This window comes from Pseudophryne corroboree, unplaced genomic scaffold, assembly GCF_028390025.1.
Source record: "Pseudophryne corroboree isolate aPseCor3 unplaced genomic scaffold, aPseCor3.hap2 scaffold_475, whole genome shotgun sequence".
Taxonomy (NCBI): domain Eukaryota; kingdom Metazoa; phylum Chordata; class Amphibia; order Anura; family Myobatrachidae; genus Pseudophryne; species Pseudophryne corroboree.
In genome coordinates, this window is record NW_026970087.1 from 402913 (window position 1) to 421762 (window position 18850).

General features: G+C 50.1%; 24 non-coding genes and 4 pseudogenes across 24 annotated transcripts; 17 read left to right on the top strand and 11 right to left on the bottom strand.

The window, feature by feature from the left end:
- The first annotated feature begins 2175 nt into the window (after positions 1-2175).
- Positions 2176-2339, top strand: LOC135028164 (U1 spliceosomal RNA). Its single transcript, XR_010224515.1, has one exon. It is a non-coding gene; the product is annotated as a U1 spliceosomal RNA (small nuclear RNA).
- Positions 2340-2491: 152 nt separating this feature from the next.
- LOC135028345 (U1 spliceosomal RNA) lies at positions 2492-2627 on the top strand (annotated as a pseudogene).
- Positions 2628-3325: 698 nt separating this feature from the next.
- On the top strand, positions 3326-3489 carry LOC135028174 (U1 spliceosomal RNA). The gene has a single exon (XR_010224525.1). It is a non-coding gene; the product is annotated as a U1 spliceosomal RNA (small nuclear RNA).
- A 152-nt stretch (positions 3490-3641) lies between these two features.
- LOC135028291 (U1 spliceosomal RNA) lies at positions 3642-3804 on the top strand. The gene has a single exon (XR_010224640.1). It is a non-coding gene; the product is annotated as a U1 spliceosomal RNA (small nuclear RNA).
- A 674-nt stretch (positions 3805-4478) lies between these two features.
- Positions 4479-4642, top strand: LOC135028431 (U1 spliceosomal RNA). The gene has a single exon (XR_010224741.1). It is a non-coding gene; the product is annotated as a U1 spliceosomal RNA (small nuclear RNA).
- A 152-nt stretch (positions 4643-4794) lies between these two features.
- LOC135028328 (U1 spliceosomal RNA) lies at positions 4795-4957 on the top strand. Its single transcript, XR_010224671.1, has one exon. It is a non-coding gene; the product is annotated as a U1 spliceosomal RNA (small nuclear RNA).
- Positions 4958-5631: 674 nt separating this feature from the next.
- Positions 5632-5795, top strand: LOC135028217 (U1 spliceosomal RNA). The gene has a single exon (XR_010224567.1). It is a non-coding gene; the product is annotated as a U1 spliceosomal RNA (small nuclear RNA).
- Positions 5796-5947: 152 nt separating this feature from the next.
- On the top strand, positions 5948-6083 carry LOC135028372 (U1 spliceosomal RNA; annotated as a pseudogene).
- A 698-nt stretch (positions 6084-6781) lies between these two features.
- On the top strand, positions 6782-6945 carry LOC135028201 (U1 spliceosomal RNA). The gene has a single exon (XR_010224550.1). It is a non-coding gene; the product is annotated as a U1 spliceosomal RNA (small nuclear RNA).
- A 152-nt stretch (positions 6946-7097) lies between these two features.
- LOC135028264 (U1 spliceosomal RNA) lies at positions 7098-7260 on the top strand. Its single transcript, XR_010224613.1, has one exon. It is a non-coding gene; the product is annotated as a U1 spliceosomal RNA (small nuclear RNA).
- Positions 7261-7934: 674 nt separating this feature from the next.
- LOC135028218 (U1 spliceosomal RNA) lies at positions 7935-8098 on the top strand. Its single transcript, XR_010224568.1, has one exon. It is a non-coding gene; the product is annotated as a U1 spliceosomal RNA (small nuclear RNA).
- Positions 8099-8250: 152 nt separating this feature from the next.
- On the top strand, positions 8251-8413 carry LOC135028303 (U1 spliceosomal RNA). Its single transcript, XR_010224651.1, has one exon. It is a non-coding gene; the product is annotated as a U1 spliceosomal RNA (small nuclear RNA).
- Positions 8414-9087: 674 nt separating this feature from the next.
- LOC135028203 (U1 spliceosomal RNA) lies at positions 9088-9251 on the top strand. The gene has a single exon (XR_010224552.1). It is a non-coding gene; the product is annotated as a U1 spliceosomal RNA (small nuclear RNA).
- A 142-nt stretch (positions 9252-9393) lies between these two features.
- Positions 9394-9556, top strand: LOC135028265 (U1 spliceosomal RNA). The gene has a single exon (XR_010224614.1). It is a non-coding gene; the product is annotated as a U1 spliceosomal RNA (small nuclear RNA).
- Positions 9557-10230: 674 nt separating this feature from the next.
- LOC135028161 (U1 spliceosomal RNA) lies at positions 10231-10394 on the top strand. Its single transcript, XR_010224513.1, has one exon. It is a non-coding gene; the product is annotated as a U1 spliceosomal RNA (small nuclear RNA).
- Positions 10395-10546: 152 nt separating this feature from the next.
- On the top strand, positions 10547-10709 carry LOC135028284 (U1 spliceosomal RNA). Its single transcript, XR_010224633.1, has one exon. It is a non-coding gene; the product is annotated as a U1 spliceosomal RNA (small nuclear RNA).
- Positions 10710-11537: 828 nt separating this feature from the next.
- Positions 11538-11700, bottom strand: LOC135028355 (U1 spliceosomal RNA). The gene has a single exon (XR_010224683.1). It is a non-coding gene; the product is annotated as a U1 spliceosomal RNA (small nuclear RNA).
- A 468-nt stretch (positions 11701-12168) lies between these two features.
- On the top strand, positions 12169-12331 carry LOC135028236 (U1 spliceosomal RNA). Its single transcript, XR_010224585.1, has one exon. It is a non-coding gene; the product is annotated as a U1 spliceosomal RNA (small nuclear RNA).
- An 855-nt stretch (positions 12332-13186) lies between these two features.
- LOC135028353 (U1 spliceosomal RNA) lies at positions 13187-13322 on the bottom strand (annotated as a pseudogene).
- Positions 13323-13474: 152 nt separating this feature from the next.
- Positions 13475-13638, bottom strand: LOC135028432 (U1 spliceosomal RNA). Its single transcript, XR_010224742.1, has one exon. It is a non-coding gene; the product is annotated as a U1 spliceosomal RNA (small nuclear RNA).
- Positions 13639-14312: 674 nt separating this feature from the next.
- LOC135028285 (U1 spliceosomal RNA) lies at positions 14313-14475 on the bottom strand. The gene has a single exon (XR_010224634.1). It is a non-coding gene; the product is annotated as a U1 spliceosomal RNA (small nuclear RNA).
- A 152-nt stretch (positions 14476-14627) lies between these two features.
- LOC135028156 (U1 spliceosomal RNA) lies at positions 14628-14791 on the bottom strand. Its single transcript, XR_010224508.1, has one exon. It is a non-coding gene; the product is annotated as a U1 spliceosomal RNA (small nuclear RNA).
- Positions 14792-15465: 674 nt separating this feature from the next.
- LOC135028234 (U1 spliceosomal RNA) lies at positions 15466-15628 on the bottom strand. Its single transcript, XR_010224583.1, has one exon. It is a non-coding gene; the product is annotated as a U1 spliceosomal RNA (small nuclear RNA).
- Positions 15629-15779: 151 nt separating this feature from the next.
- Positions 15780-15943, bottom strand: LOC135028204 (U1 spliceosomal RNA). The gene has a single exon (XR_010224553.1). It is a non-coding gene; the product is annotated as a U1 spliceosomal RNA (small nuclear RNA).
- Positions 15944-16617: 674 nt separating this feature from the next.
- On the bottom strand, positions 16618-16780 carry LOC135028330 (U1 spliceosomal RNA). The gene has a single exon (XR_010224673.1). It is a non-coding gene; the product is annotated as a U1 spliceosomal RNA (small nuclear RNA).
- Positions 16781-16932: 152 nt separating this feature from the next.
- Positions 16933-17096, bottom strand: LOC135028220 (U1 spliceosomal RNA). Its single transcript, XR_010224570.1, has one exon. It is a non-coding gene; the product is annotated as a U1 spliceosomal RNA (small nuclear RNA).
- A 701-nt stretch (positions 17097-17797) lies between these two features.
- LOC135028346 (U1 spliceosomal RNA) lies at positions 17798-17933 on the bottom strand (annotated as a pseudogene).
- Positions 17934-18085: 152 nt separating this feature from the next.
- LOC135028424 (U1 spliceosomal RNA) lies at positions 18086-18249 on the bottom strand. Its single transcript, XR_010224734.1, has one exon. It is a non-coding gene; the product is annotated as a U1 spliceosomal RNA (small nuclear RNA).
- Between the last annotated feature and the right edge of the window lie 601 nt (positions 18250-18850).

The following is an 18850-nucleotide window of genomic DNA, read 5'->3' on the forward strand; positions in this document are numbered from 1 at the left end:
GTGATAGTGAGCACTGATGAGGATACTAGAACTGACACTGAGCAGCAAGATGCAGCACTGGACTATTAGTAATGTACTGTAGTATGCTGAGCACCACAATGCAGCACAAGACAATGAGCAGTGATACTGAGCACTGATGAGGATACTACTGAGAACTGACACTGAGCAGGAGAGACACACTACTAGTATTACTGAGCAGCAATAAGTAACCACTGATACTGAGCACTGATATTGAGATTTCCACTGAGAGAACATAGCCACGTCCTCTCCGCTCTCTCTTCAATGCACGAGTAAAAATGGCAGCAACGCGCAGCTCTTTATATGGAATCCGAATCTCACGAGAATCTGACAGCGGGATGATGACATTTTCCCTTGTTCAGGTTTTCCGAGTCAGGCAGGAACAACCGAGCCTGCCTCGGACCAATGTAAACCACGTGGAGTTCGTGGGGAATTCGGTTCTCGGAGAACCGAACCCACTCCTCTCTACCTTATACCCATCAATTGTTTTTATTTTCAATCTAAGCCCCTGCAGTTTTCTGTAAGCATCTGCTTCGCTATGATGATCAACAAGTCACAAGGGCAAACACTCAGGGCTTGAGGCGTAGATCTTAGGACCAGCTGCTACAAGCATGGCAGAGGTGTCACTATCACTGGTGACACCCAGAGAGGTGGCGAGGGAGATTGTAATGCAGTGCGCGCAGATAAACAGCGCAATGGTAAAAAGGAGGCATGGTTTCATAGGTAGGGGCGTGGCCTGGTGGCCTGAATCTACATTTTGTTGCTCCGGGTGTCCCGGGGGTTGGGGGCTGCACCCGGGGACTAGTGTGTGAGCGGTGCTGGCTCCTGCACAGTGACAGGGCATGGCCACCCAGCATGACGCCTCCCTTCTTGACCATGCTGTAATTGCAGTCGCACTGCAGTTCAGCGTGATCATAAAAAATGGTGTAGGCTCCTGCTGGTGCAGACTGTAGAGAAAAGCTGCTGTGACCACGCCCCCTGTGTCTCCTCCGTTGCAGACCCCATTTTGAAGCCTTGCCCCCGGACTAAGAGAAAAGAATGCCCTTGCGCACTATCCTGACTTCTCCTCCCGTCTGCTTAATTTGTGCCTTCCAACGCACAATGCGAACAACAGGTGGTGCTGCAGGGCCCACACACTTTTACTTGCCTTACAGAACAGCTCTGGAGCTGTTACAGTGCCCAGCTGCTGCAAGAAATCAGCTTGAATGCATCAGGGGATGGGGCATGGCCAACATGAGCCCCACACCAAAGGAGGGTGGGGGTGTTTAATGCGAACTAGGGGTCATCCAAGCACTGCAAAAGGCCGCCATGCCCTGCATGCCCCTTTTCTCTTTTCATATGCAGATGAGGGTTCCAGTCAACTTTGGCCCACTGCTTGGATTTACATCACCGTATGCAAATCCGTCTGCTGCAGACCTTCCCCCAGGAGTGCTTGTACTAGTTGTTGCATATGGGCCCTCATTCCGAGTTGTTCGCTCTGTAAATTTCATCGCATCGCAGTGAAATTCTGCTTAGTACGCATGCGCAATATTCGCACTGCGACTGCGCCAAGTAATTTTACAATGAAGAAAGTATTTTTACTCACGGATTTTTCTTCGCTCCGGCGATCGTAATGTGATTGACAGGAAATGGGTGTTACTGGGCGGAAACAGGCCGTTTTATGGGCGTGTGGGAAAAAACGCTACAGTTTCCGGAAAAAACGCAGGAGTGGCCGGAGAAACGGGGGAGTGTCTGGGCGAACTCTGGGAGTGTTTGTGACGTCAAACCAGGAACGACAAGCACTGAACTGATCGCAGATGCAGAGTAAGTCTGAAGCTACTCTGAAACTGCTAAGTAGTTTGTAATCGCAATATTGCGAATACATCGGTCGCAATTTTAAGAAGCTAAGATTCACTCCCAGTAGGCGGCGGCTTAGCGTGTGTAACTCTGCTAAAATCGCCTTGCGAGTTATCAACTCGGAATGAGGGCCATGGTTTGATATTTGATGGTGCTTCAGTATTAGGCAGCCTTCCGCCCTCCCATGTTCATCTGAAAAGATGTGGTCTCCCTGCAGTTGTTGTCCCCAGATGAGAGTTCCCTTGTGCTGCCTCAGTTGAATCTCCTTTACTTGACAGAGATGTGCCTGAGCAGCGGCCCTCACCAGCCCTATCCCAAATCATACTTATTTTGCATAGGAGATACCATGGTCATGAAGATTGTTCTCCCAGGGTTAGGTTCATTCATTGCATTCTGGGTATGCTGACCCCTGTGATTTTCCCAAATGTGGGAAACTCGACTGCATTATTTGTGGTAGTGGGGGACTGTGTTTGTGCTTTCCTCTGGTCAGCTCTGGTAAAAGTCAGATTTCTTTGTCTCAGATCTTCCTCTAGCCTTGTTCTTCTTTCGAGAGTTCCCTGGTGCTGCTTCAGTTGGATCTCCTTCACTTCACAGGGGGGAACCCGAGCAGCGACCCTCCCCAGCTCTAGCCCAACTCCTACTTACCTGCCAGGTGAGATACTATGATCATGAAGGTGCTTCTCCCAGGGCAAGGCTCAACCATTGCACTCTGGGTGTGCTGCTCCTGCGATTTCCCCAAATGTGGGAAACTTGACTGCATAATTTGTGTTTCCCCTCGTCGGCTCTCGTATAATTCAGATCTCTTTGTCTCAGGTCTCTCTCCAGCCTAGTTTGCTGTCTGTTTCCACTTCTCTTTTCTTGAGCCGCTCCCTTCTATGCCCTTGCGCACTATCCTGACTTCTCCCGTCTGCTTACTTCGTGCCTTCCAACGCACAATGCGAACTACAGGTAGTGCTGCAGGGCCCACACCCTTTTACTTGCCTTACAGAGTAGCTCTGGAGCAGTTACAGTGCCCAGCTGCTGCAAGAAATCAGCTTTAATGCTTCAGGGGCTGGGGCATAGCCAACATGAGCCCCACACCGAAGGAGGGAGGAGGTGTGTAATGCAAACTAGGGGTCATCCAAGCGCTGCAAAAGGCCGCCATGCCCTGCACGCCCCTTTTCTCTTTTCATATGCAGACGAGGGTTGAAGCCAACTTTGACCCACTGCTTGGATGACATCACCATATGCAAATCCATCTGCTGCAGGCCTTCCCCCAGGAATGCTTGCACTAGTTGTTGCATTTGGTTTGTTGTTTGGGGGTGCTTCAGTATTAGGCAGCCTTCTGCCCTCACATGTTCATCTGAAAATATGTGTTCTCCCTGCAGTTGTTGTCCCCAGATGAGAGTTCCCTTGTGCTGCCTCAGTTGAAACTCCTTTACTTGACAGAGATGTGCCTGAGCAGCGGCCCTCCCCAGCCCTATCCCAAATCATACTTATTTTGCATAGGCGATACCATGGTCATGAAGATTGTTCTCCCAGGGTGAGGTTCATTCATTGCATTCTGGGTATGCTGACCCCTGTGATTTCCCCAAATGTGGGAAACTCGACTGCATTATTTGTGGTAGTGGGGGACTGTGTTTGTGCTTTCCTCTGGCCAGCTCTGGAAAAAGTCAGATTTCTTTGTCTCAGATCTTCCTCTAGCCTTGTTCTTCTTTCGAGAGTTCCCTTGTGCTGCCTCAGTTGGATCTCTTTCACTTGACAGGGGGGTGCCCGAACAGCGACCCTCCCCAGCTCTAGCCCAACTCCTACTTACCTGCCAGGTGAGATACTATGATCATGAAGGTGCTTCTCCCAGGGCAAGGCTCACCCATTGCACTCTGGGTGTGCTGCCCCTGCGATTTCCCCAAATGTGGGAAACTTGACTGCATAATTTGTGTTTCCCTTGGTCGGCTCTCGTATAATTCAGATCTCTTTGTCTCAGGTCTCTCTCCAGCCTAGTTTGCTGTCTGTTTCCACTTCTCTTTTCTTCAGCCGCTCCCTTCTATACCCTTGTGCACTATCCTGACTTCTCCTCCCGTCTGCTTACTTTGTGCCTTCCAATGCACAATGCAAACTACAGGTAGTGCTGCAGGGCCCACACCCTTTTACTTGCCTTACAGAGCAGCTCTGGAGCTGTTACAGTGCCCAGCTGCTGCAAGAAATCAGCTTGAATGCTCCAGGGGATGGGGCATGGCCAACATGAGCCCCACACCAAAGGAGGGTGGAGGTGTTTAATGCGAACTAGGGGTCATCCAAGCACCGCAAAAGGCCGCCATGCCCTGCACGCCCCTTTTCTCTTTTCATATGCAGATGAGGGTTGAAGCCAACTTTGACCCACTGCTTGGATGACATCACCGTATGCAAATCCGTCTTCTGCAGAACTTCCCCCTGGAATGCTTGCACTAGTTGTTGCATTTGGTTTGTTGTTTGGGGGTGCTTCAGTATTAGGCAGCCTTCTGCCCTCCCATGTTCATCTGAAAATATGTGTTCTCCCTGCAGTTGTTGTCCCCAGATGAGAGTTCCCTTGTGCTGCCTCAGTTAAATCTCCTTTACTTGACAGAGATGTGCATGAGCAGCGGCCCTCCCCAGCCCTATTCCAAATCATACTTATTTTGCATAGGAGATACCATGGTCATGAAGATTTTTCTCCCAGGGTGAGGTTCATTCATTGCATTTTGGGTATGCTGACCCCTGTGATTTCCCCAAATGTGGGAAACTCAACTGCATTATTTGTGGTAGTGGGGGACTGTGTTTGTGCTTTCCTCTGGTCAGCTCTGGTAAAAGTCAGATTTCTTTGTCTCAGATTTTCCTCTAGCCTTGTTCTTCTTTCGAGAGTTCCCTTGTGCTGCCTTAATTGGATCTCCTTCACTTTACAGGGGGGTACCCTAGCAGTGACCCTCCCCAGCTCTAGCCCAACTCCTACTTACCTGCCAGGTGAGATACTATGATCATGAAGGTGCTTCTCCCAGGGCAAGGCTAACCCATTGCACTCTGGGTGTGCTGCTCCTGCGATTTCCCCAAATGTGGGAAACTTGACTGTATAATTTGTGTTTCCCCTGGTCGGCTCTCGTATAATTCAGATCTCTTTGTCTCAGGTCTCTCTCCAGCCTAGTTTGCTGTCTGTTTCCACTTCTCTTTTCTTGAGCCGCTTACTTCTATGCCCTTGCGCACTATCCTGACTTCTCCTCCTGTCTGCTTACTTTGTGCCTTCCAACGCACAATGCGAACTACAGGTAGTGCTGCAGGGCCCACACCCTTTTACTTGCCTTACAGAGCAGCTCTGGAGCTGTTACAGTGCCCAGCTGCTGCAAGAAATCAGCTTGAATGCTTCAGGGGCTGGGGCATAGCCAACATGAGCCCCACACCAAAGGAGGGTGGAGGTGTTTAATGCAAACTAGGGGTCAGCCAAGCGCCGCAAAAGGCCACCATGCCCTGCACGCCCCTTTTCTCTTTTCATATGCAGACGAGGGTTGAAGCCAACTTTGACCCACTGCTTGGATGACATCACCATATGCAAATCCATCTGCGGCAGGCCTTCCCCCAGGAATGCTTGCACTAGTTGTTGCATTTGGTTTGTTGTTTGGGGGTGCTTCAGTATTAGGCAGTCCTCTGCCCTCCCATGTTCATCTGAAAATATATGTTCTCCCTGCAGTTGTTGTCCCAAGATGAGAGTTCCCTTGTGCTGCCTCAGTTGAATCTCCTTTACTTGACAGAGATGTGCATGAGCAGCGGCCCTCCCCAGCCCTATTCCAAATCATACTTATTTTGCATAGGAGATACCATGGTCATGAAGATTTTTCTCCCAGGGTGAGGTTCATTCATTGCATTTTGGGTATGCTGACCCCTGTGATTTCCCCAAATGTGGGAAACTTGACTGCATTATTTGTGGTAGTGGGAGACTGTGTTTGTGCTTTCCTCTGGCCAGCTCTGGAAAAAGTCAGATTTCTTTGTCTCAGATCTTCCTCTAGCCTTGTTCTTCTTTCGAGAGTTCCCTTGTGCTGCCTCAGTTGGATCTCTTTCACTTCACAGGGGGGAACCCGAGCAGCGACCCTCCCCAGCTCTTGCCCAACTCCTACTTACCTGCCAGGTGAGATACTATGATCATGAAGGTGCTTCTCCCAGGGCAAGGCTCAACCATTGCACTCTGGGTGTGCTGCTCCTGCGATTTCCCCAAATGTGGGAAACGTGACTGCATAATTTGTGTTTCCCCTCGTCGGCTCTCGTATAATTCAGATCTCTTTGTCTCAGGTCTCTCTCCAGCCTAGTTTGCTGTCTGTTTCCACTTCTCTTTTCTTGAGCCGCTCCCTTCTATGCCCTTGCGCACTATCCTGACTTCTCCCGTCTGCTTACTTCGTGCCTTCCAACGCACAATGCGAACTACAGGTAGTGCTGCAGGGCCCACACCCTTTTACTTGCCTTACAGAGTAGCTCTGGAGCAGTTACAGTGCCCAGCTGCTGCAAGAAATCAGCTTGAATGCTTCAGGGGCTGGGGCATAGCCAACATGAGCCCCACACCGAAGGAGGGTGGAGGTGTGTAATGCGAACTAGGGGTCATCCAAGCGCTGCAAAAGGCCGCCATGCCCTGCACGCCCCTTTTCTCTTTTCATATGCAGACGAGGGTTGAAGCCAACTTTGACCCACTGCTTGGATGACATCACCATATGCAAATCCATCTGCTGCAGGCCTTCCCCCAGGAATGCTTGCACTAGTTGTTGCATTTGGTTTGTTGTTTGGGGGTGCTTCAGTATTAGGCAGCCTTCTGCCCTCACATGTTCATCTGAAAATATGTGTTCTCCCTGCAGTTGTTGTCCCCAGATGAGAGTTCCCTTGTGCTGCCTCAGTTGAATCTCCTTTACTTGACAGAGATGTGCCTGAGCAGCGGCCCTCCCCAGCCCTATCCCAAATCATACTTATTTTGCATAGGCGATACCATGGTCATGAAGATTGTTCTCCCAAGGTGAGGTTCATTCATTGCATTCTGGGTATGCTGACCCCTGTGATTTCCCCAAATGTGGGAAACTCGACTGCATTATTTGTGGTAGTGGGGGACTGTGTTTGTGCTTTCCTCTGGTCAGCTCTGGAAAAAGTCAGATTTCTTTGTCTCAGATCTTCCTCTAGCCTTGTTCTTCTTTCGAGAGTTCCCTTGTGCTGCCTCAGTTGGATCTCTTTCACTTGACAGGGGGGTGCCCGAACAGCGACCCTCCCCAGCTCTAGCCCAACTCCTACTTACCTGCCAGGTGAGATACTATGATCATGAAGGTGCTTCTCCCAGGGCAAGGCTCACCCATTGCACTCTGGGTGTGCTGCCCCTGCGATTTCCCCAAATGTGGGAAACTTGACTGCATAATTTGTGTTTCCCCTGGTCGGCTCTCGTATAATTCAGATCTCTTTGTCTCAGGTCTCTCTCCAGCCTAGTTTGCTGTCTGTTTCCACTTCTCTTTTCTTGAGCCGCTCCCTTCTATGCCCTTGCGCACTATCCTGACTTCTCCTCCTGTCTGCTTACTTTGTGCCTTCCAACGCACAATGCGATCTACAGGTAGTGCTGCAGGGCCCAGACCCTTTTACTTGCCTTACAGAGCAGCTCTGGAGCTGTTACAGTGCCCAGCTGCTGCAAGAAATCAGCTTGAATGCTTCAGGGGCTGGGGCATAGCCAACATGAGCCCCACACCAAAGGAGGGTGGAGGTGTTTAATGCAAACTAGGGGTCAGCCAAGCGCCGCAAAAGGCCACCATGCCCTGCACGCCCCTTTTCTCTTTTCATATGCAGACGAGGGTTGAAGCCAACTTTGACCCACTGCTTGGATGACATCACCATATGCAAATCCATCTGCGGCAGGCCTTCCCCCAGGAATGCTTGCACTAGTTGTTGCATTTGGTTTGTTGTTTGGGGGTGCTTCAGTATTAGGCAGCCTTCTGCCCTCCCATGTTCATCTGAAAATATATGTTCTCCCTGCAGTTGTTGTCCCAAGATGAGAGTTCCCTTGTGCTGCCTCAGTTGAATCTCCTTTACTTGACAGAGATGTGCATGAGCAGCGGCCCTCCCCAGCCCTATTCCAAATCATACTTATTTTGCATAGGAGATACCATGGTCATGAAGATTTTTCTCCCAGGGTGAGGTTCATTCATTGCATTTTGGGTATGCTGACCCCTGTGATTTCCCCAAATGTGGGAAACTTGACTGCATTATTTGTGGTAGTGGGAGACTGTGTTTGTGCTTTCCTCTGGTCAGCTCTGGTAAAAGTCAGATTTCTTTGTCTCAGATTTTCCTTTAGCCTTGTTCTTCTTTCGAGAGTTCCCTTGTGCTGCCTCAGTTGGATCTCCTTCACTTTACAGGGGGGTACCCGAGCAGCGACCCTCCCCAGCTCTAGCCCAACTCCTACTTACCTGCCAGGTGAGATACTATGATCATGAAGGTGCTTCTCCCAGGGCAAGGCTCACCCATTGTACTCTGGGTGTGCTGCTCCTGCGATTTCCCCAAATGTGGGAAACTTGACTGCATAATTTGTGTTTCCCCTGGTCGGCTCTCGTATAATTCAGATCTCTTTGTCTCAGGTCTCTCTCCAGCCTAGTTTGCTGTCTGTTTCCACTTCTCTTTTCTTCAGCCGCTCCCTTCTATACCCTTGTGCACTATCCTGACTTCTCCTCCCGTCTGCTTACTTTGTGCCTTCCAATGCACAATGCAAACTACAGGTAGTGCTGCAGGGCCCACACCCTTTTACTTGCCTTACAGAGCAGCTCTGGAGCTGTTGCAGTGCCAAGCTGCTGCAAGAAATCAGCTTGAATGCTTCAGGGGCTGGGGCATAGCCAACATGAGCCCCACACCGAAGAAGGGTGGAGGTGTTTAATGCAAACTAGGGGTCAGACAAGCGCAGCAAAAGGCCACCATGCCCTGCACGCCCCTTTTCTGTTTTCATATGCAGACGAGGGTTGAAGCCAACTTTGACCCACTGCTTGGATGACATCACCATATGCAAATCCATCTGCGGCAGGCCTTCCCCCAGGAATGCTTGCACTAGTTGTTGCATTTGGTTTGTTGTTTGGGGGTGCTTCAGTATTAGGCAGCCGTCTGCCCTCCCATGTTCATCTGAAAATATGTGTTCTCCCTGCAGTTGTTGTCCCTAGATGAGAGTTCCCTTGTGCTGCCTCAGTTGAATCTCCTTAACTTGACAGAGATGTGCCTGAGCAGCGGCCCTCCCCAGCTCTATCCCAAATCATACTTAATTTGCATAGGAGATACCATGGTCATGAAGATTATTCTCCCAGGGTGAGGTTCATTCATTGCATTCTGGGTATGCTGACCCCTGTGATTTCCCCAAATGTGGGAAACTCGACTGCTTTATTTGTGGTAGTGGGGGACTGTGTTTGTGTTTTCCTCTGGTCAGCTCTGGTAAAAGTCAGATTTCTTTGTTTCAGAGCCTTGTTCTTCTTTTGAGAGTTCCCTTGTGCTGCCTCAGTTGGATCTCCTTCACTTGACAGGGGGGTGCCCGAGCAGAGACCCTCCCCAGCTCTAGCCCAACTCCTACTTACCTGCCAGGTGAGATACTATGATCATGAAGGTGCTTCTCCCAGGGCAAGGCTCACCCATTGCACTCTGGGTGTGCTGCCCCTGCGATTTCCCCAAATGTGGGAAACTTGACTGCATAATTTGTGTTTCCCCTGGTCGGCTCTCGTATAATTCAGATCTCTTTGTCTCAGGTCTCTCTCCAGCCTAGTTTGCTGTCTGTTTCCACTTCTCTTTTCTTCAGCCGCTCCCTTCTATACCCTTGTGCACTATCCTGACTTCTCCTCCCGTCTGCTTACTTTGTGCCTTCCAATGCACAATGCAAACTACAGGTAGTGCTGCAGGGCCCACACCCTTTTACTTGCCTTACAGAGCAGCTCTGGAGCTGTTACAGTGCCCAGCTGCTGCAAGAAATCTGCTTGAATGCTTCAGGGGATGGGGCATGGCCAACATGAGCCCCACACCAAAGGAGGGTGGAGGTGTTTAATGCGAACTAGGGGTCATCCAAGCACCGCAAAAGGCCGCCATGCCCTGCACGCCCCTTTTCTCTTTTCATATGCAGATGAGGGTTGAAGCCAACTTTGACCCACTGCTTGTATGACATCACCGTATGCAAATCCGTCTTCTGCAGAACTTCCCCCAGGAATGCTTGCACTAGTTGTTGCATTTGGTTTGTTGTTTGGGGGTGCTTCAGTATTAGGCAGCCTTCTGCCCTCCCATGTTCATCTGAAAATATGTGTTCTCCCTGCAGTTGTTGTCCCCAGATGAGAGTTCCCTTGTGCTGCCTCAGTTGAATCTCCTTTACTTGACAGAGATGTGCATGAGCAGCGGCCCTCCCCAGCCCTATTCCAAATCATACTTATTTTGCATAGGAGATACCATGGTCATGAAGATTGTTCTCCCAGGGTGAGGTTCATTCATTGCATTTTGGGTATGCTGACCCCTGTGATTTCCCCAAATGTGGGAAACTCAACTGCATTATTTGTGGTAGTGGGGGACTGTGTTTGTGCTTTCCTCTGGTCAGCTCTGGTAAAAGTCAGATTTCTTTGTCTCAGATTTTCCTCTTGCCTTGTTCTTCTTTCGAGAGTTCCCTTGTGCTGCCTCAGTTGGATCTCCTTCACTTGACAGGGGGGTACCCGAGCAGCGACCCTCCCCAGCTCTAGCCCAACTCCTACTTACCTGCCAGGTGAGATACTATGATCATGAAGGTGCTTCTCCCAGGGCAAGGCTCACCCATTGCACTCTGGGTGTGCTGCTCCTGCGATTTCCCCAAATGTGGGAAACTTGACTGCATAATTTGTGTTTCCCCTGGTCGGCTCTCGTATAATTCAGATCTCTTTGTCTCAGGTCTCTCTCCAGCCTAGTTTGCTGTCTGTTTCCACTTCTCTTTTCTTCAGCCGCTCCCTTCTATACCCTTGTGCACTATCCTGACTTCTCCTCCCGTCTGCTTACTTTGTGCCTTCCAATGCACAATGCAAACTACAGGTAGTGCTGCAGGGCCCACACCCTTTTACTTGCCTTACAGAGCAGCTCTGGAGCTGTTAAAGTGCCCAGCTGCTGCAAGAAATCAGCTTGAATGCTTCAGGGGCTGGGGCATAGCCAACATGAGCCCCACACCGAAGGAGGGTGGAGGTGTTTAATGCAAACTAGGGGTCGGTCAAGCGCCGCAAAAGGCCACCATGCCCTGCACGCCCCTTTTCTGTTTTCATATGCAGACGAGGGTTGAAGCCAACTTTGACCCACTGCTTGGATGACATCACCATATGCAAATCCATCTGCGGCAGGCCTTCCCCCAGGAATGCTTGCACTAGTTGTTGCATTTGGTTTGTTGTTTGGGGGTGCTTCAGTATTAGTCAGCCTTCTGCTCCACCCTCCTTTGGTGTGGGGCTCATGTTGGCCATGTCCCATCCCCTGAAGCATTCAAGCAGATTTCTTGCAGCAGCTGGGCACTGTAACAGCTCCAGAGCTGCTCTGTAAGGCAAGTAAAAGGGTGTGGGCCCTGCAGCACTACCTGTAGTTTGCATTGTGCATTGGAAGGCACAAAGTAAGCAGACGGGAGGAGAAGTCAGGATAGTGCACAAGGGTATAGAAGGGAGCGGCTGAAGAAAAGAGAAGTGGAAACAGACAGCAAACTAGGCTGGAGAGAGATCTGAGACAAAGAGATCTGAATTATACGAGAGCCGACCAGGGGAAACACAAATTATGCAGTCAAGTTTCCCACATTTGGGGAAATCGCAGGGGCTGCACACCCAGAGTGCAATGGGTGAGCCTTGTCCTGGGAGAAGCACCTTCATGATCATAGTATCTCACCTGGCAGGTAAGTAGGAGTTGGGCTAGAGCTGGGGAGGGTCGCTGCTCGGGCACCCCCCTGTTAAGTGAAGGAGATCCAACTGAGGCAGCACAAGGGAACTCTCAAAAGAAGAACAAGGCTAGAGGAAGATCTGAAACAAAGAAATCTGACTTTTACCAGAGCTGACCAGAAGAAAACACAAACACAGTCCCCCACTACCACAAATAAAGCAGTCGAGTTTCCCACATTTGGGGAAATCACAGGGGTCAGCATACCCAAAATGCAATGAATGAACCTCACCTCGACTGCTTTATTTGTGGTAGTGGGGGACTGTGTTTGTGTTTTCTTCTGGTCAGCTCTGGTAAAAGTCAGATTTCTTTGTTTCAGATCTTCCTCTAGCCTTGTTCTTCTTTTGAGAGTTCCCTTGTGCTGCCTCAGTTGGATCTCCTTCACTTAACAGGGGGGTGCCCGAGCAGCGACCCTCCCCAGCTCTAGCCCAACTCATACTTACCTGCCAGGTGAGATACTATGATCATGAAGGTGCTTCTCCCAGGGCAAGGCTCACCCATTGCACTCTGGGTGTGCTGCCCCTGCGATTTCCCCAAATGTGGGAAACTTGACTGCATAATTTGTGTTTCCCCTGGTCGGCTATCGTATAATTCAGATCTCTTTGTCTCAGATCTCTCTCCAGCCTAGTTTGCTGTCTGTTTCCACTTCTCTTTTCTTCAGCCGCTCCCTTCTATACCCTTGTGCACTATCCTGACTTCTCCTCCCGTCTGCTTACTTTGTGCCTTCCAATGCACAATGCAAACTACAGGTAGTGCTGCAGGGCCCACACCCTTTTACTTGCCTTACAGAGCAGCTCTTGAGCTGTTACAGTGCCCAGCTGCTGCAAGAAATCTGCTTGAAAGCTTCAGGGGATGGGGCATGGCCAACATGAGCCCCACACCAAAGCAGGGTGCAGCAGAAGGCTGCCTAATACTGAAGCACCCCCAAACAACAAACCAAATGCAACAACTAGTGCAAGCATTCCTGGGGGAAGGCCTGCCGCAGATGGATTTGCATATGGTGATGTCATCCAAGCAGTGGGTCAAAGTTGGCTTCAACCCTCATCTGCATATGAAAACAGAAAAGGGGCGTGCAGGGCATGGTGGCCTTTTGCGGCGCTTGACTGACCCCTAGTTTGCATTAAACACCTCCACCCTCCTTCGGTGTGGGGCTGATGTTGGCTATGCCCCAGCCCCTGAAGCATTCAAGCTGATTTCTTGCAGCAGCTGGGCACTGTAACAGCTCCAGAGCTGCTCTGTAAGGCAAGTAAAAGGGTGTGGGCCCTGCAGCACTACCTGTAGTTTGCATTGTGCATTGGAAGGCACAAAGTAAGCAGACGGGAGGAGAAGTCAGGATAGTGCACAAGGGTATAGAAGGGAGCGGCTGAAGAAAAGAGAAGTGGAAACAGACAGCAAACTAGGCTGGAGAGAGACCTGAGACAAAGAGATCTGAATTATACGAGAGCCGACGAGGGGAAACACAAATTATGCAGTCAAGTTTCCCACATTTGGGGAAATCGCAGGAGCAGCACACCCAGAGTACAATGGGTGAGCCTTGCCCTGGGAGAAGCACCTTAATGATCATAGTATCTCACCTGGCAGGTAAGTAGGAGTTGGGCTAGAGCTGGGGAGGGTCGCTGCTCGGGTACCCCCCTGTAAAGTGAAGGAGATCCAACAAAGGCAGCACAAGGGAACTCTCGAAAGAAGAACAAGGCTAGAGGAAAATGTGAGACAAAGAAATCTGACTTTTACTAGAGCTGACCAGAGGAAAGCACAAACACAGTCCCCCACTACCACAAATAATGCAGTTGAGTTTCCCACATTTGGGGAAATCACAGGGGTCAGCATACCCAAAATGCAATGAATGAACCTCACCCTGGGAGAAAAATCTTCATGACCATGGTATCTCCTATGCAAAATAAGTATGATTTGGAATAGGGCTGGGGAGGGCCGCTGCTCATGCACATCTCTGTCAAGTAAAGGAGATTCAACTGAGGCAGCACAAGGGAACTCTCATCTGGGGACAACAACTGCAGGGAGAACATATATTTTCAGATGAACATGGGAGGGCAGAAAGCTGCCTAATACTGAAGCACCCCCAAACAACAAACCAAATGCAACAACTAGTGCAAGCATTCCTGGGGGAAGGCCTGCCGCAGATGGATTTGCATATGGTGATGTCATCCAAGCAGTGGGTCAAAGTTGGCTTCAACCCTCGTCTGCATATGAAAAGAGAAAAGGGGCGTGCAGGGCATGGTGGCCTTTTGCGGCACTTGGCTGACCCCTAGTTTGCATTAAACACCTCCACCCTCCTTTGGTGTGGGGCTCATGTTGGCTATGCCCCAGCCCCTGAAGCATTCAAGCTGATTTCTTGCAGCAGCTGGGCACTGTAACAGCTCCAGAGCTGCTCTGTAAGGCAAGTAAAAGGGTGTGGGCCCTGCAGCACTACCTGTAGTTCGCATTGTGCGTTGGAAGGCAAAAAGTAAGCAGACAGGAGGAGAAGTCAGGATAGTGCGCAAGGGCATAGAAGGGAGCGGCTCAAGAAAAGAGAAGTGGAAACAGACAGCAAACTAGGCTGGAGAGAGACCTGAGACAAAGAGATCTGAATTATACGAGAGCCGACCAGGGGAAACACAAATTATGCAGTCAAGTTTCCCACATTTGGGGAAATCGCAGGAGCAGCACACCCAGAGTGCAATGGGTGAGCCTTGCCCTGGGAGAAGCACCTTCATGATCATAGTATCTCACCTGGCAGGTAAGTAGGAGTTGGGCTAGAGCTGGGGAGGATCGCTGCTCGGGTACCCCCCTGTAAACTGAAGGAGATCCAACTGAGGCAGCACAAGGGAACTCTCGAAAGAAGAACAAGGCTAGAGGAAAATCTGAGACAAAGAAATCTGACTTTTACCAGAGCTGACCAGAGGAAAGCACAAACACAGTCCCCCACTACCACAAATAATGCAGTCAAGTTTCCCACATTTGGGGAAATCACAGGGGTCAGCATACCCAAAATGCAATGAATGAACCTCACCCTGGGAGAACAATCTTCATGACCATGGTATCTCCTATGCAAAATAAGTATGATTTGGAATAGGGCTGGGGAGGGCCGCTGCTCATGCACATCTCTGTCAAGTAAAGGAGATTCAACTGAGGCAGCACAAGGGAACTCTCATCTGGGGACAACAACTGCAGGGAGAACACATATTTTCAGATGAACATGGGAGGGCAGAAGGCTGCCTAATACTGAAGCACCCCCAAACAACAAACCAAATGCAACAACTAGTGCAAGCATTCCTGGGGGAAGTTCTGCAGAAGACGGATTTGCATACGGTGATGTCATCCAAGCAGTGGGTCAAAGTTGGCTTCAACCCTCATCTGCATATGAAAAGAGAAAAGGAGCGTGCAGGGCATGGCGGCCTTTTGCGGTGCTTGGATGACCCCTAGTTTGCATTAAACACCTCCACCCTCCTTTGGTGTGGGGCTCATGTTGGCCATGCCCCATCCCCTGAAGCATTCAAGCTGATTTCTTGCAGCAGCTGGGCACTGTAACATCTCCAGAGCTGCTCTGTAAGGCAAGTAAAAGGGTGTGGGCCCTGCAGCACTACCTGTAGTTTGCATTGTGCATTGGAAGGCACAAAGTAAGCAGATGGGAGGAGAAGTCAGGATAGTGCACAAGGGTATAGAAGGGAGCGGCTGAAGAAAAGAGAAGTGGAAACAGACAGCAAACTAGGTTGGAGAGAGACCTGAGACAAAGAGATCTGAATTACACGAGAGCCGACCAGGGGAAACACAAATTATGCAGTCAAGTTTCCCACATTTGGGGAAATCGCAGGGGCAGCACACCCAGAGTGCAATGGGTGAGCCTTGCCCTGGGAGAAGCACCTTCATGATCATAGTATCTCACCTGGCAGGTAAGTAGGAGTTGGGCTAGAGCTGGGGAGGGTCTCTGCTTGGGCACCCCCCTGTCAAGTGAAGGAGATCCAACTGAGGCAGCACAAGGGAACTCTCAAAAGAAGAACAAGGCTAGAGGAAGATCTGAACAAAGAAATCTGACTTTTACCAGAGCTGACCAGAGGAAAACACAAACACAGTCCCCCACTACCACAAATAAAGCAGTCGAGTTTCCCACATTTGGGGAAATCACAGGGGTCAGCATACACATAATGCAATGAATGAACCTCACCCTGGGAGAATAATCTTCATGACCATGGTATCTCCTATGCAAAATAAGTATGATTTGGGATAGAGCTGGGGAGGGCCGCTGCTCAGGCACATCTCTGTCAAGTAAAGGAGATTCAACTGAGGCAGCACAAGGGAACTCTCATCTGGGGACAACAACTGCAGGGAGAACACATATTTTCAGATGAACATGGGAGGGCAGAAGGCTGCCTAATACTGAAGCACCCCCAAACAACAAACCAAATGCAACAACTAGTGCAAGCATTCCTGGGGGAAGTTCTGCAGAAGACGGATTTGCATACGGTGATGTCATCCAAGCAGTGGGTCAAAGTTGGCTTCAACCCTCATCTGCATATGAAAAGAGAAAAGGGGCGTGCAGGGCATGGCGGCCTTTTGCGGTGCTTGGATGACCCCTAGTTCGCATTAAACACCTTCACCCTCCTTTGGTGTGGGGCTCATGTTGGCCATGCCCCATCCCCTGAAGCATTCAAGCTGATTTCTTGCAGCAGCTGGGCACTGTAACAGCTCCAGAGCTGCTCTGTAAGGCAAGTAAAAGGGTGTGGGCCCTGCAGCACTACCTGTAGTTTGCATTGTGCATTGGAAGGCACAAAGTAAGCAGACGGGAGGAGAAGTCAGGATAGTGCACAAGGGTATAGAAGGGAGCGGCTGAAGAAAAGAGAAGTGGAAACAGACAGCAAACTAGGCTGGAGAGAGACCTGAGACAAAGAGATCTGAATTATACGAGAGCCGACCAGGGGAAACACAAATTATGCAGTCAAGTTTCCCACATTTGGGGAAATCACAGGAGCAGCACACCCAGAGTACAATGGGTGAGCCTTGCCCTGGGAGAAGCACCTTCATGATCATAGTATCTCACCTGGCAGGTAAGTAGGAGTTGGGCTAGAGCTGGGGAGGGTCGCTGCTCGGGTACCCCCCTGTAAAGTGAAGGAGATCCAACTGAGGCAGCACAAGGGAACTCTCGAAAAAAGAACAAGGCTAAAGGAAAATCTCAGACAAAGAAATCTGACTTTTACCAGAGCTGACCAGAGGAAAGCACAAACACAGTCTCCCACTACCACAAATAATGCAGTCAAGTTTCCCACATTTGGGGAAATCACAGGGGTCAGCATACCCAAAATGCAATGAATGAACCTCACCCTGGGAGAAAAATCTTCATGACCATGGTATCTCCTATGCAAAATAAGTATGATTTGGAATAGGGCTGGGGAGGGCCGCTGCTCATGCACATCTCTGTCAAGTAAAGGAGATTCAACTGAGGCAGCACAAGGGAACTCTCATCTTGGGACAACAACTGCAGGGAGAACATATATTTTCAGATGAACATGGGAGGGCAGAAGGCTGCCTAATACTGAAGCACCCCCAAACAACAAACCAAATGCAACAACTAGTGCAAGCATTCCAGGGGGAAGGCCTGCCGCAGATGGATTTGCATATGGTGATGTCATCCAAGCAGTGGGTCAAAGATGGCTTCAACCCTCGTCTGCATATGAAAAGAGAAAAGGGGCGTGCAGGGCATGGTGGCCTTTTGCGGTGCTTGGCTGACCCCTAGTTTGCATTAAACACCTCCACCCTCCTTTGGTGTGGGGCTCATGTTGGCTATGCCCCAGCCCCTGAAGCATTCAAGCTGATTTCTTGCAGCAGCTGGGCACTGTAACAGCTCCAGAGCTGCTCTGTAAGGCAAGTAAAAGGGTGTGGGCCCTGCAGCACTACCTGTAGTTTGCATTGTGCATTGGAAGGCACAAAGTAAGCAGACGGGAGGAGAAGTCAGGATAGTGCACAAGGGTATAGAAGGGAGCGGCTGAAGAAAAGAGAAGTGGAAACAGACAGCAAACTAGGCTGGAGAGAGACCTGAGACAAAGAGATCTGAATTATACGAGAGCCGACGAGGGGAAACACAAATTATGCAGTCAAGTTTCCCACATTTGGGGAAATCGCAGGAGCAGCACACCCAGAGTGCAATGGTTGAGCCTTGCCCTGGGAGAAGCACCTTCATGATCATAGTATCTCACCTGGCAGGTAAGTAGGAGTTGGGCTAGAGCTGGGGAGGGTCGCTGCTCGGGTTCCCCCCTGTGAAGTGAAGGAGATCTAACTGAGGCAGCACCAGGGAACTCTCGAAAGAAGAACAAGGCTAGAGGAAGATCTGAGACAAAGAAATCTGACTTTTACCAGAGCTGACCAGAGGAAAGCACAAACACAGTCCCCCACTACCACAAATAATGCAGTCGAGTTTCCCACATTTGGGAAAATCACAGGGGTCAGCATACCCAGAATGCAATGAATGAACCTCACCCTGGGAGAACAATCTTCATGACCATGGTATCTCCTATGCAAAATAAGTATGATTTGGGATAGGGCTGGTGAGGGCAGCTGCTCAGGCACATCTCTGTCAAGTAAAGGAGATTCAACTGAGGCAGCACAAGTGAACTCTCATCTGGGGACAACAACTGCAGGGAGACCACATCTTTTCAGATGAACATGGGAGGGCGGAAGGCTGCCTAATACTGAAGCACCATCAAATATCAAACCATATGCAACAACTAGTACAAGCACTCCTGGGGGAAGGTCTGCAGCAGACGGATTTGCATACGGTGATGTTATCCAAGCAGTGGGCCAAAGTTGACTGGAACCCTCATCTGCATATGAAAAGAGAAAAGGGGCATGCAGGGCATGGCGGCCTTTTGCAGTGCTTGGATGACCCCTAGTTCGCATTAAACACCTCCCCCCTCCTTTGGTGTGGGGCTCATGTTGGCCATGCCCCATCCCCTGAAGCATTCAAGCTGATTTCTTGCAGCAGCTGGGCACTGTAACAGCTCCAGAGCTGCTCTGTAAGGCAAGTAAAAGGGTGTGGGCCCTGCAGCACTACCTGTAGTTTGCATTGTGCATTGGAAGGCACAAAGTAAGCAGACGGGAGGAGAAGTCAGGATAGTGCACAAGGGTATAG